At 45.9% G+C, this 12864-nt stretch overlaps 1 long non-coding RNA gene across 1 annotated transcript in view; it reads right to left on the reverse strand.

Annotated features, from left to right (window-relative positions):
* Window positions 1–384: 384 nt before the first annotated feature.
* The window catches only part of LOC125624776 (uncharacterized), a 29096-nt gene continuing 16616 nt past the window's right edge, over window positions 385–12864 (reverse strand). The window contains exons 2-3 of the long non-coding RNA XR_007353384.2: window positions 10644–10744; window positions 385–951 (exon numbers count right to left, since the gene is read on the reverse strand). This is a non-coding gene — a long non-coding RNA (uncharacterized LOC125624776). The remainder of the gene's footprint in view (window positions 952–10643; window positions 10745–12864) is intronic.

Consider the following 12864-nt stretch of genomic DNA (forward strand, 5'->3'; position numbering starts at 1 on the left):
GGGTCATCGCAGCAAACGCTCTCCCACTTGGACCACTGTGGAGCTGTTGCATCTGATCAGTATATGGGGAGAGGAGGCTGTTCAGTCTCAGCTGCGCTTGAGCCATAGGAATTGGGATACCTACAGACACATTTCTCGAGGCTTGTGCAAAAAGGGCTATGATTGGGACACACTGCAGTGCAGAGAGAAGATAAAGGAGCCAAGGCAGGGGTACCATAAGGCAAGGGAGGCAAACCGTTGCTCAAGTGCTTCACCTAACTCCTGCCGGTTCTGTAAGGAGCTGGACGCTATCCTCGGGGCGACCCCACCTCCTCTGCCAAGATCCCCGTGGATACTTTGGAGGGAACGGCGGCGGCAGAAAGAGGACCTAACCCAGAGGACGAACTTACTGATGAAGAGGTGGAGTTAGATGAGGATATGCAGCTCCCAGCGGGGTCACTCGATGGGGCAGGCAGCCAGGAACTGTTCTCCACTCCAGAGGTGTCTAGCCAATCTCAGCAGTCGTTCTCTGGGGAGCAAGAAGCAGGAGATGAGACACCTGGTAAGTGACTGTGGCCTGAGTAGTGTGGAGGTGGGTTCAGGGTATAGAAATGTGGGAGGCTGGATGTGTTTCTGTGAGCTGGTCGTTTTCCTGTGTAGCTAATCGGTACGGTGGAACAGGGTGTTGATACATGCCAAGTTCTCATGGGAATCCTCCAGAGAGATCTCCAGGAAAGTTTCCCGGAGGTACTCGGCCATGGTCTGCTGAAGGTTCCGTGGCAGAACAGCTTTGTTCCTTCCCCCATTGTAGGAAACTTTCCCGCTTCATTCGGCAATCACTTGTGCACGGACCAAAGGAGCACATAGGCGAGCAGTATAGGGAGCAGGGCAGATGCCACAAGTATGTAGTAGATATACCCTCATTTCCCTGCTTATCCTTTGCAGTGAGATGGCTGATAGAATGACCCCTGCCTGTGGAAAAGTGGGAGAATTTTAGAATTTTTTCCACAGAATGCTGCACCATGAGCCTTGCAGAGAGTGTGTGCTCTTTTCCCCATGTGGACCAGCCCCTCCTCTCCCCCTGCCCCACCAACACTCACCATGCTTTGGCTGTTCACAGAGATGTGTGCCTGGAAGAAAGTGATGGCAATGTTGCAAAAGGTGAATTTAACTGAAATGTTTCAGTGCTGTGCATGAATTTAACAGTCCTGCTTCTGAGGAACAGCCGTGTTAGTCTGTATTCGCAAAAAGAAAAGGAGTACTTGTGGCACCTTAGAGACTAACCAATTTATTTGAGCATGAGCTTTCGTGAGCTACAGCTCACTTCATCAGATGTTTACCGTGGAAACTGCAGCAGACTTTATATACACACAGAGAATATGAAACAATACCTCCTCCCACCCCACTGTCCTGCTGGTAATAGCTTATCTAAAGTGATCAACAGGTGGGCCATTTCCAGCACAAATCCAGGTTTTCTCACCCTCCACCCCCCCCACACAAATTCACTCTCCTGCTGGTGCTAGCCCATCCAAAGTGACAACTCTTTACATAATCAAGTCGGGCTATTTCCTGCATAGATCCAGGTTTTCTCACATCCCCCCCACCCCCATACACACACAAACTCACTCTCCTGCTGGTAATAGCTCATCTAAACTGACCACTCTCCAAGTTTAAATCCAAGTTAAACCAGAACATCTGGGGGGGGGGGGTAGGAAAAAACAAGAGGAAACAGGCTACCTTGCATAATGACTTAGCCACTCCCAGTCTCTATTTAAGCCTAAATTAATAGTATCCAATTTGCAAATGAATTCCAATTCAGCAGTTTCTCGCTGGAGTCTGGATTTGAAGTTTTTTTGTTTTAAGATAGCGACCTTCATGTCTGTGATTGCGTGACCAGAGAGATTGAAGTGTTCTCCGACTGGTTTATGAATGTTATAATTCTTGACATCTGATTTGTGTCCATTTATTCTTTTACGTAGAGACTGTCCAGTTTGACCAATGTACATGGCAGAGGGGCATTGCTGGCACATGATGGCATATATCACATTGGTGGATGTGCAGGTGAACGAGCCTCTGATAGTGTGGCTGATGTTATTAGGCCCTGTGATGGTGTCCCCTGAATAGATATGTGGGCACAATTGGCAACGGGCTTTGTTGCAAGGATAAGTTCCTGGGTTAGTGGTTCTGTTGTGTGGTATGTGGTCCTGCTTCTGTGCATTTTCCCTTGTGCTTCACCAGATGTGGCCTTGAGGAACACCCCATGCACCCCGGCCGAGTGTCTCTGCCCGTTAAGAAAGGGCCCAAGACACAGCAAAGAGAACATGTTCCAGGAGGTACTGCAGAGCTCCAATGCAGAAAGAAGGGAATGCAAGGAGTGCTGGGAAGCTGAATGGCAGGACAGAAAAGAGAATCATGAGTTTAAGGACGTAACTGAGCGGATGATTAAAGGAATGGAGGAGCAAATGCAAATGCTGAAGTCGTTAATGGTGCTGCCGATGGAGCAGATCCAAGCTCGCCCTCCCCTGCAGCACATTCAGAACTCTTTCCCCTGCCCCCCAACTCCACCCACACATTCCTTTCCACCTTCCGGCACGTCTCGGTTTCCCCTTCACTCCACCCACTCAGACAATTTTCACTATGAGAGCTGGACCTACATACAGTTGTGAAAGTCTGCCCTTCCCTGGTTCCTCCTTTCCAGGAGGCACCTGTGTGTGTGTTCGTGCTGTTCCTTGTGCAATAAAAGCAAAGTTTTATAAAGTCAAATCACCTCAATTTTTTTCTATTAATTGAGATTGCAGGCACCACCAATACATGCACAGGCATCGTTATCATTGTTTTACAGGAATATAAGGCCCCAAATGACACCGTTGCATCCTAGGGAAACTACATGTAATATAAGACTGAAGCACCTTTGACAGAGATACACATTACTGGTCCGCATTGTCCAAGTGCTGCCTCAAAGCCTCCCTGATTCCAATCGCCCCCCTCTGGGCTCCTCTGACAGTCCTGGGATCTGGCTCTTCAAAATCAGCGACCAAGCAGCTTGCCTCAGCACTCCATCGCCCTTAGCTTCACAGAGATTATGCAATGTACAGCACGCGGCTATGACCATGGGAATATTCTCCTCATTAAGGTCTAACCTTCCAGAAAGGCACTGACAGCGGGCCTTTAATCTGCCAAAGGCACATTCAACTCTCATCCGGCACCTACTCAGCCTGTTGGTGAATCGCTCCTTACTGCTGTCCAGGTGTCCCATGAAAGGTTTCATGAGCCATGGCTGTAAGGGGTATGCCGGGTCTCCCAGGATCACTATGGGCATTTCAACATCCCCCACTGTAATCTTCTGATTTGGAAAGTCCCCGCTTGTAGCTTTTTGTACAGGCCTGTGTTCCTGAAGATGCATGCACCTTTCCGGACTACCCCGCGTTGATGTCAGTGAAACGCCCACGGAGATCCACAAGCGTCTGCAACACTATGGAGAAGTATCCCTCCCTATTGATGTACTTTGCCACAAGGTGGTCTGATGCCAAAATTGGAATATATATGCCATCTGTCACCCCTCCACAGTTAGGGAAACCCGTTTCTGCAAAGCTGACCACTATATCACGCACATTTCCTGGCATCACAGCCCTTCGTAGCAGGATGCGATTAATGGCCCTACACACTTGCATTAATGCAGCACCACTCCACTCCAAATTGATTCGCGACTGACCAGTAGCAATCTGGAGTCCCCAGCTTCCACACAGCGATTGCCACACACTTCTCTACCAAGAGGACAGCTCTCATTCTGGTGTCCTTGTCCTTGTGCCGCAGGTCTGGAGCGACCTCCACACACAGTTCCAGGAAAGTGGCTTTCGGCATCTGAAAGTCCTGTAGCCACTGCTCTTCATCCCACACGTGCATGACAATACAATCCCACCATTCAGTGCTTGTTTCCTGAGCCCAAAAGTGAAGGTCTACCCTATGCAGTTGCTCTGTGAATGCCAAAAGCAATCTAAAGTTGCTCCTATCCATGTCACGCAATTAGGAACTTGATGATTAACTGCACTGCCATCCAAGATGTCTTCATGACAGTTAACAGAGCACAGGAGAGCAGTGCGGGATCCATCCCTTCTCACAAAGATGTTGGGGTTCACAGCAAAGAAGGGCCATTGCAAAAATGTCGCAAAAGAAAGCTGGAAGCCCATGGAGTGGTGGGACAGAAAGCAATGCATCACGGGACATTTAGCCTGGTCCCAAGATGCACCACGATCCACTCTGCCTTCCCACAACACCTACCTACAGAAGGTGTTGAACTGGACTGTGGGATAGGTACCCACAGTGCATTGCTCACACTGTCGATGATGGTGCCCCAACTGTGGACGCAATCAGCCAACAGCGAGAGCAAGCGTGAACATGAGATTCCGCTTTCTATTATGTTGACTTTTGGGTGTCAAGATCACTTTTGTCGACAAAAATGGGTATTGTGGACATGGCCTACATTTCTACATTCCTGCTATACCTGGCCAATTGGAGTCCACTCTCAAACTTTTTCATAGGATGAATCACATCTTAATATAAAGATTGGTCGCACTTTGATAAGATCCCCTCCCATTGACTGTCACACATGCCACCTCCCCTCCCATTTGCTGTCTTATAACATCCCTGTGGCAAATGTTTTCATAGAAAATTCATATCAAGAAAGTGTTCAATTTGTTTTGTCTCTTCGAATGTGACTTTTCAGGAGCAGAGCCATTACTCTGTCACCAGCCAGCTCTCTGCAGACACCAAGGGTCCACAGACCATAGTTTGGAAATCTGGTTTAGATAAGAGAATAGTTGGGAGCAGGGGAGACTGTGGCTAGCTCCAAGAAGGCAGTATAAGTCAAGGTATCAGCAGAGGGGAGTGAGCTGCCCACATTCAAAGAGCTATGGTACAGTGTGATACTGCTCCAGGCATTCTCACTAGTGCCAAGAACTTAATGTGATTTTCGTATTATATGTGTCTATTCCTGGGGGAAAGTGACAGAGAGATCATTAAATAAAAACAAAATATAAAAAGCTTCTTATGGACTCCAGATACATACTGTACATAGAGCACATAGGAGATGATGAATGGCTTAGTATTTATAGGGTGAGGATCTATGAAGTAGAGCGCCTTCATTTGCCCCTTATGACCACAGACATGTGCTCTCTCCTTGCTAAGGAGGGTCAGGTGAGTGTCGTAGACTGTGCTCGGAAGGGATGTAACCTGTGTCACAGCTGCCAGCCACTCCGGCGTGAAAAGGTCAGCTCCCCAGACGCAGCTGGCCATGGCACTACTTAAGTGCCACTCCAGGGCACTGGGAACAACGGAATAATAGGTTTGCACCCAGCCCCACAGAACTTGCCAGTTGTTGTCATAGGCCATCGGGAAAAGCATCTTAGAACAAATGGGCTTGTGTCTGTATCAGAACTGCACGTTCTTTCCTCATTGGAAGATTTTCAGGATCCTGCTGAATAATGTTAGACTGTGCAGGACAATCGAGAGACTACGAAATTTCATGTGCCTGGCTGTGGCTCTTCTCCCATTCCTCTCTGAGGTTTGAACCAGACTAAAACATAGGAACTTATTTTAAGCGTGACCTTTCCGGACAACTCAGATCACAAAGATTTTTCTCAAAAAGAAAAGGAGTACTTGTGGCACCTTAGAGACTAACCAATTTATTTGAGCATGAGCTTTCGTGAGCTACAGCTCACTTCATCAGATGAGGTGAGCTGTAGCTCACGAAAGCTCATGCTCAAATAAATTGGTTAGTCTCTAAGGTGCCACAAGTACTCCTTTTCTTTTTGCGAATACAGACTAACACGGCTGTTCCTCTGAAACCAAAGATTTTTCTGTTACTTTAGCCTGGGATAGATTTGAAATTATGTCCTGGAAGTGAAAGACTAGAGAACGAATCAAGAAGATTAAGCTACTAAATGCAAGTTTTCCACAGGAGATCAGAAATAAATGCAAAAGGCCCATCTGTCTTCTCCAGTGAAATTTTCAAATCTTTGTTGAAATTATTTTTCATGTTAACAATTTAAAAAGAGAATGCCTGGCATTAAACTAGTTTATTAGCGAATAGGTCATCATTCAGTTTCCTTACTGCAGGACTAGCAAGCATTGGAATGGCTCAGTAGGTCAGCAGGAAAAGTATCCGAAGCCACGTAGAGTCTCTTCATTTTCTTTGTTTATTTACATAAATGTTTATAAAACATTTTCGAAGGGGAAGATGTTTTATAAACTAGGAAAGAAGATGTTTCTTACTGCTGTCACCTAAGAAATATAATAGCCATCTAGACACAATGTCAACATTTCAGCAATGAAAGTTTGCAGAAACCGGTAGTGCTGGAGGAAGTGAAAACCTTAAAAAGATCGTATCCTCACCATTTACAGTAGTTAGTTACAAGATCCTGGATTAGTGTTTTCCCCTTTATAAATTCAGGGTAGAATGCAGCATTTTTAGGTTACACCTTCTGTATGCAGCAATATGACGCAGCACCTTTAAGGCAGCTTAACAGCCGGCATAACAATATTTCTAACAGCATGTGAATGAGTCATTCATACAATAGATTTAAAAGTAGCTAGATACTGTCTCCCGCAGACTATCATAGGTATTAATGTCTTATGTGTCTTATACCTGCAACAAAGCCTGCACTGAGGAGCGAAAACGATCTTGTCCTGGCAAAGCCAGTAGTAAGCAGGCAGGGCCTTGTTTGCAGTGGTGCTCTGCACCTGCAGCTCTCCAGCTGGAGTAATGGGTGCTAATCGCTTCTGGAAATCAGTCAAATCCGTAGCCTCTTGGGGCTCCTCAGATCTCTTGGCAGGATGAGACTTGTTAGTCCTTTTGAAAATATATGAACAATAAAACTAAAACTGTCAGAAACCTCACTTGCTATGGGTTTAAATTCTTCCCTTGTGACTCCAAGTTCAGCCTAGGAAGGGGCTTCTTTGAACTCTTAGCAGTGTTATAACTAAGGCCCTTTTCCATTTTTTTCTGCTTACATTTTGTGGGTTGTGAGTTCAGTTTGTATGCAAATGCATAGTTATATATCTGTGCACAGAGCTTAACCTACTCAACTGGGCAGTGTCACCCACAGAGCATCCAAATCACAGAGCTAGAGAAATACTAATTTAAAGATGGGGTTCTTGGAAGTTCCTAGGGGTATAGAGATGGGGGGCGGGGCGGTGGAATTCCCCTGCAGATCTGGACACTTAGACCACATTTTCAAACTCAGTTGCCTAATGTGAGGTCTACAGATCCATATTTAGGCAATTTCAGATTTGCTGAGGAACCCCACTAACCTTGCTGGGAGCTGCAGCTGCTTAGCATCTCTGAAAATCAAGCCACTTATTTAAGTGCCCATATATAAATGTGCTGCTTAACTAGGCTCCTACGTTTGAAAATGTTGGCCTCAAACTCCTTGAGAACCTAGCCAATTTAGTTACCTTGATTTACCCTTCTGGTTTGTGACCTACATAAACCAGGTTCCTAGATATCACATCTGAACTGGCAGGCACCTACAAAAAGGGCATTTTAATGTCTAGACAAAAATTTCTGGAAACTCTGACAAAAGGGAGAAAATCAAAACAAGCCAGGAGCCTGACCATCCTTAAACAAACATGATGTCTGATCACCTTAGAAGGAGCTGCCTCTGTTCTAACTCTGCATCTAAGTTTAATGTAAAAAACTAAATTACTCCACGGGAAAAGCCTAGACTTCTTATCAGGGCACCAGAGACACCTTCCTGTTGGGGCTGCTGCAAAGCTGGTATCAGCTAGGACATTGCAGACACATAGGATGCAGTCTTTCCTGTTCACAAATGTGGCATGCAGAAGGCACAGTATTGACCTGACCAGGACTAATTCATCTGTGATAGTTAATGCCTTTCTGTCACCTTTCAATTCCGTGCACATTTCTAATTCTGCCCGAATGCCAAAAGATCAGAGACAATTCAACCCAAAAAGCTGTGGATGGAAGTTCATTGGTGCAGGTGATGCCCTGCATTTGGAAAACCAAGTCTTATGAAGAGCACTAAGTTTTGTCTGCTCTGGCTAATTGCCCCAGCAACTTTTGTTTGTCAGTCATCTTGTTTTTCCTGGGTTGGCATTTTTGGGGCTGAATACCACTGGGAGTTGGGATTTGCAGCAACTCTCACTGCTCCTTACAAGAGTTTTGCCTGCAGCAGTCACATAGTTGAAAACTCTAGATACATGTGACTGCTAAGAGACCAATGAGAAGCCAAGCACGTCGCACTCATGGCCATTTTGCAATTCCACCTCATTAGACATGTTTTGGGGCTTATGAGTGTGCTGTGAGGATAAATAAGTATAAATATTATATTTGCCTTCAGGTTATCTTTAAAAATGTATCTCTCTCTCTTTTTTTTTTTTTCTTCCAATTTTCAGTGTAGTCTGTCAGTTCCTGGTTAGGTGAGTTACCAACTTAGTGGTCTCACAGTACAGTGGACCAACATAAGGTATTATCTCATAAAGGGCTGCCTTGTGCTGCCAATTACCCAAGATTCCAGCAAGGAAAATATACAGCGACATGATTAAGTCAATGTGCGAGTGGAAATTCACATTTTCCCCTGAAACTACTTTTGGAAAATGAAACTATTGAAAAGAATTTTCAACTTGTCCTAGCACTTCAAATTCAACATGTGAAATAAATTGGGCCTTGATGCCATTGTCCTATGTGACAGGGTTGGGCCAGATGGGTACAGGAGAGTGATAGAAGGCAGATATATTAGCCCCAGGTTAAGTAGGTCCCTTTTCCCTGGGTAAGGTAACAGGGAAATTTCCAGAACAATCAGGAACGTTCTGGAAACAGTTAAGGCAGACAGGCTGATTAGGACACCAATCAGCCAATCAAGAAGCTGCTAGAATCAATTAAGGCAGGCTAATCAGGGCACCTGGGTTTAAAAAGGAGCTCACTTCAGTTTGTGGTGTGCGTGCGAGGAGCTGGGAGCAAGAGGCGCAAGAAGCTGGGAACGAGAGGAGGTGCTGCTGGAAGACTGAGAAGTACAAGCATCATCAGACATCAGGAGGAAGGTCCTGTGGTGAGAATAAAGAAGGTGTTGGGAGGACGCCATGGGGAAGTAGTCTAGGGAGTGTTGCTGTCATGCAACTGTTACAGGAGCTATTGTAGACAGCTGCAATCCATAGGGCCCTGGGCTGGAACTCGGAGTAGAGGGCGGGCCTGGGTTCCCTCCACCCACCAAAACTCCCTACTTGCTACCGGAGGAGTTGAACTGGACTGTGGGTTCCACCAGAGGGGAAGGTCTCTGGCCTGTTCCCCGATCCACTAGGTGGATCAGCAGAGACTGCGGGGATTGTTGTTCTTCCTTTCCCCTTGCTGGCCAGTGATGAGGCTAACTGAGTGAACGGCAGATTTGAGCCACGATAGTGGCCAAACTGAGGGCTGCCGTGAACCTCTGAGGCGAGAAAATCCGCCAATAAGCTAGGACCCACCAAGTCAGAGGAGGAACTTTGTCACACTTTCTTATCATCTAAACAGCTCTGGGAGAGAATTATCAGGAAGCTGGAGCAGGAGGGAGGTGCTGCAGAGAGTCACTTGGTTAAGTACACATCACAATTCAACCTGTTGCTCAGAGGCTGTTCTTTCTCACACAGAGGGGAAAAAATTACAGTACTTTATTTTATTTTTGAGGAAAAAGGACTCTGGGCCCGATTCCTAGGGCTGTAATCAGCAATAGCTACAGTGAAGTCAAAGAGCTGCACTGGTTTACACCAGTTGAGGGTTTGGCCCTCTGTCATCTGTTTTTGCAGGTCAAATGTTTGGCCGCTCTGGAGCTGGGTTGCAGGACCTGATTCTGATTTCACAGCAATTTTACACCAGTTCAAATCCACTGATGCCAATGTGGTTTGTCCTGATTTACACCAGTGTAACTAAGAGTGGAACCAGTATTTACAATTCACTCTGAAAGCAGAGTGCCGGTTAGTTTAGTCAACAAGAAGTGTGTCTTACATCCCTTTCATATTCTTCCTCAGTCTTACTTTCTTCCTGAGGGTTTTGAAGTCTGAGTGAAAGAAACCAGTCTTAAGCAGCTCAAATCCATCTCTTGTCCCAGGCTCCTATAAAATGCCCAAAGGAACAAATGAATTTTGGGTTTGCCTGTACTGAGATTAATTTTGCTTTATATTTTCAGAAATTGCTTGTAAAAATTGAGATTTACATGAGCCTTTTTACCTGACTAATGGAATGTCCTTACTCTCAGATTGGAGACTGGTAAGGCAAGTCTGCCATAAAAACTGAAGAAAGATCTTCAGAAAACAGCTGCTTCACGGGAGGTCTCCTGACCACAGAAAGCAGATTAATGGAGTTCCCAGCATTTCGTTAATATAAAAAGGCCACTCCAGCAGATCTCCCATGCCCCTCTAGCTGCACAGGCATCCATCCCAAAGAATAGTGATCCAATTGCACTGCATACTTGCTCTCACTTGGGCTTCCTAACTCATAACAGTTTTGGAGGAATGGTCCATCTGTTTTTGCATTTGCAGTAGAATCAAATGACAGTAACTCATGGTCTTTTATTTGTGATTTTCCCTGAAGTGGTTTTGCTGTCCTGTCTCCTGTGGGTACTTACTGGATGCTGCCTTCAGACAGGTTTGCAATATTCCCCTTGAATTTAGATTACCTTTCTCAGTTGTAATAAACAAACCATCCATTCCTTCCTCTTGGAACTGAAAGCAAAGCTTTACTGAAACGGTATTCCTCCATATTAAGCAAAAATCCAGCCTGGAACAAGTAAACAAAAGGACAGTGATAACATGTAAAAGAGCTTTCACATTATTTGTCCAATGCAATTAACTTCTCGTTCCCCAAATGTAGCATTATTCTTTTCCCATTGTGTCTTTATCTCACCCCTTCACTTAAATTTGAATTTCAACCATACTCCTATTAAAAAAATCATCTACAGCAGCATCTCTTCTTGTAGACTTGCTGGGTCCTGCACAGCACCCACAAAGACATATTTAAGTGGCTTTGTCTGAAAATATATTATACTCAGAGATATCTCATTGGGGTCAAGACAATTATTTTAAGATTCCCTGAATCAGCACAGTAGTTTGTTTTAGAAAGTACATAATAGTTGGAGTCACATGCAAAACAAGGTAATATATCTCTAAATAAGTTATTTTATACTAACATCCATATTGATTATTAGGAGTTAGTGTTGTATTTAAGGCAGTAAAACTGAAAAAATATTAGAGTAAAACTGGACTAAATCTCCAGAACTTCCTGAGCAAATTGCTAGAATATTTTTGTGGAATTTCTGGTATCCCAAGAGCTCTGTCTCTCACAGAACAGATTTCACAGATGCCTATCAGACAGAACAATGGGACAGCTTGAGTTTGGGAGGATCGCCTCTTAACTACGTTATCTTATACCCTGATCTTATTGTTTTAAAATATTTAATGTTCTCCGATGTCACCAGTCATGTCAATCTTACCATACATGAACATGAGGGGTTAATCTCACCCAACCAATGGTGATAAATTTCTCCCTAACCTTCTGATTCTCTGCTATCTGGTACCTGGAGGCAGAGGCGGATTAAGCTTTTTGGGGCCCTGGGCCAGAACAAGTGGGGGCCCCTGCCCCTTCCCCCACGCCCCTGCCAGGGAAATGGGGTTGGGGCATGGGGGCTTGCCCTGCCCCCCCACCTGGCACTCCTGCTTCCTGACCCCACTCCCCGGCAGGAGTGCCGGGTGGAGCATGGTGGGGTGCGGGGGTGCCCATTTTTCTGAGGCCCCCCAATTGGCTGGGGCCCCTGGGCACAGGCCCCGTTGGCCCAGTGGCTAATCCGCCACTCCTGGATTCATCATTTTACAGCTGTGCGAAGTGAGTCTATAAGTCAGTCAATGGTTGTACATGATACTTCGGTGCAAATGATGATACATGTGGCAGGCAGTGGGCAATCTGCGCCATAAAGGTTCTTCTGCTGCTCTGGCGATGTTATGTGACACGAGAGAGGTAATCCTGGTTCTATCAGCACAGCAGCCACCTAGTTCAACAGGTCCGTTAAAATGCATTTACTGCACCTGCCGGAAGTTCTGCACCCATTTCACGGGTACAACTTTAAATGCTGCAGGAGATGATGCAGTACTAATTACATCTCATCCACGAATTACTTTACTCCAAAGCCTGTTCTGTACTGTATAGGGTACTGTGGCCGCAGAATAACACAGCCTTCCACTTCAGAGATAGTGCTTTTACTGGTAGGTCGTGCAGCTCCCAGGAGAGGCTCTCTGTTGGCGGGCTTAGGGTCTGTCTACCCTGCAGCTTGCGTAGAGCCCGCATCAATCTGTCTCGCTTGGGTGCTGGAGCGGTAGCCTGCGCTTCCTGCAGGCTAGCCGCCTGAATAATTACCCTGTGGGCCAGGTGGGATTGTGCTGCCCATGCTGAAGCCCATGCTGTGATGGCTCACCTGCTACGGGTACCCGAGTTTGCTAAATTAAAGCTAGCTTGAATATGTCTAAACGAGTCTGCAGTCATGGCTGCAGTGTAGACAGACCCCACCCTATAAATGCCTGCCTGTGTGCCGGTGATGGGGATAAAGGTCAGGCAGATTAAGTGTTTTGGTCCTACTTTTTGCGGTTGACAGATCATCACGAAGGCAAGCAAGAGGGTATTCAGGCACTTCATATCAGTTCCTGATGGCTTGGTACTTGTGTTTTAGTGGCTAGAGCAGAGGACAGGGGCCTGAATAGCATCTCTCCCTGGTTTTATTCCAGTGTGAAGGAACTGAATTCAGTGGTTAATCCAGATTTACACAGGGGTAAAGAAGATCACAGTCAGAGCCTGTGGGGGCCTATTCCCAGCCCAACCACTGGCTCGCTGTAAGACTTTGGGCTCTTTAC

This window comes from Caretta caretta, chromosome 19 (genome assembly GCF_965140235.1).
Source record: "Caretta caretta isolate rCarCar2 chromosome 19, rCarCar1.hap1, whole genome shotgun sequence".
NCBI lineage: Eukaryota > Metazoa > Chordata > Testudines > Cheloniidae > Caretta > Caretta caretta.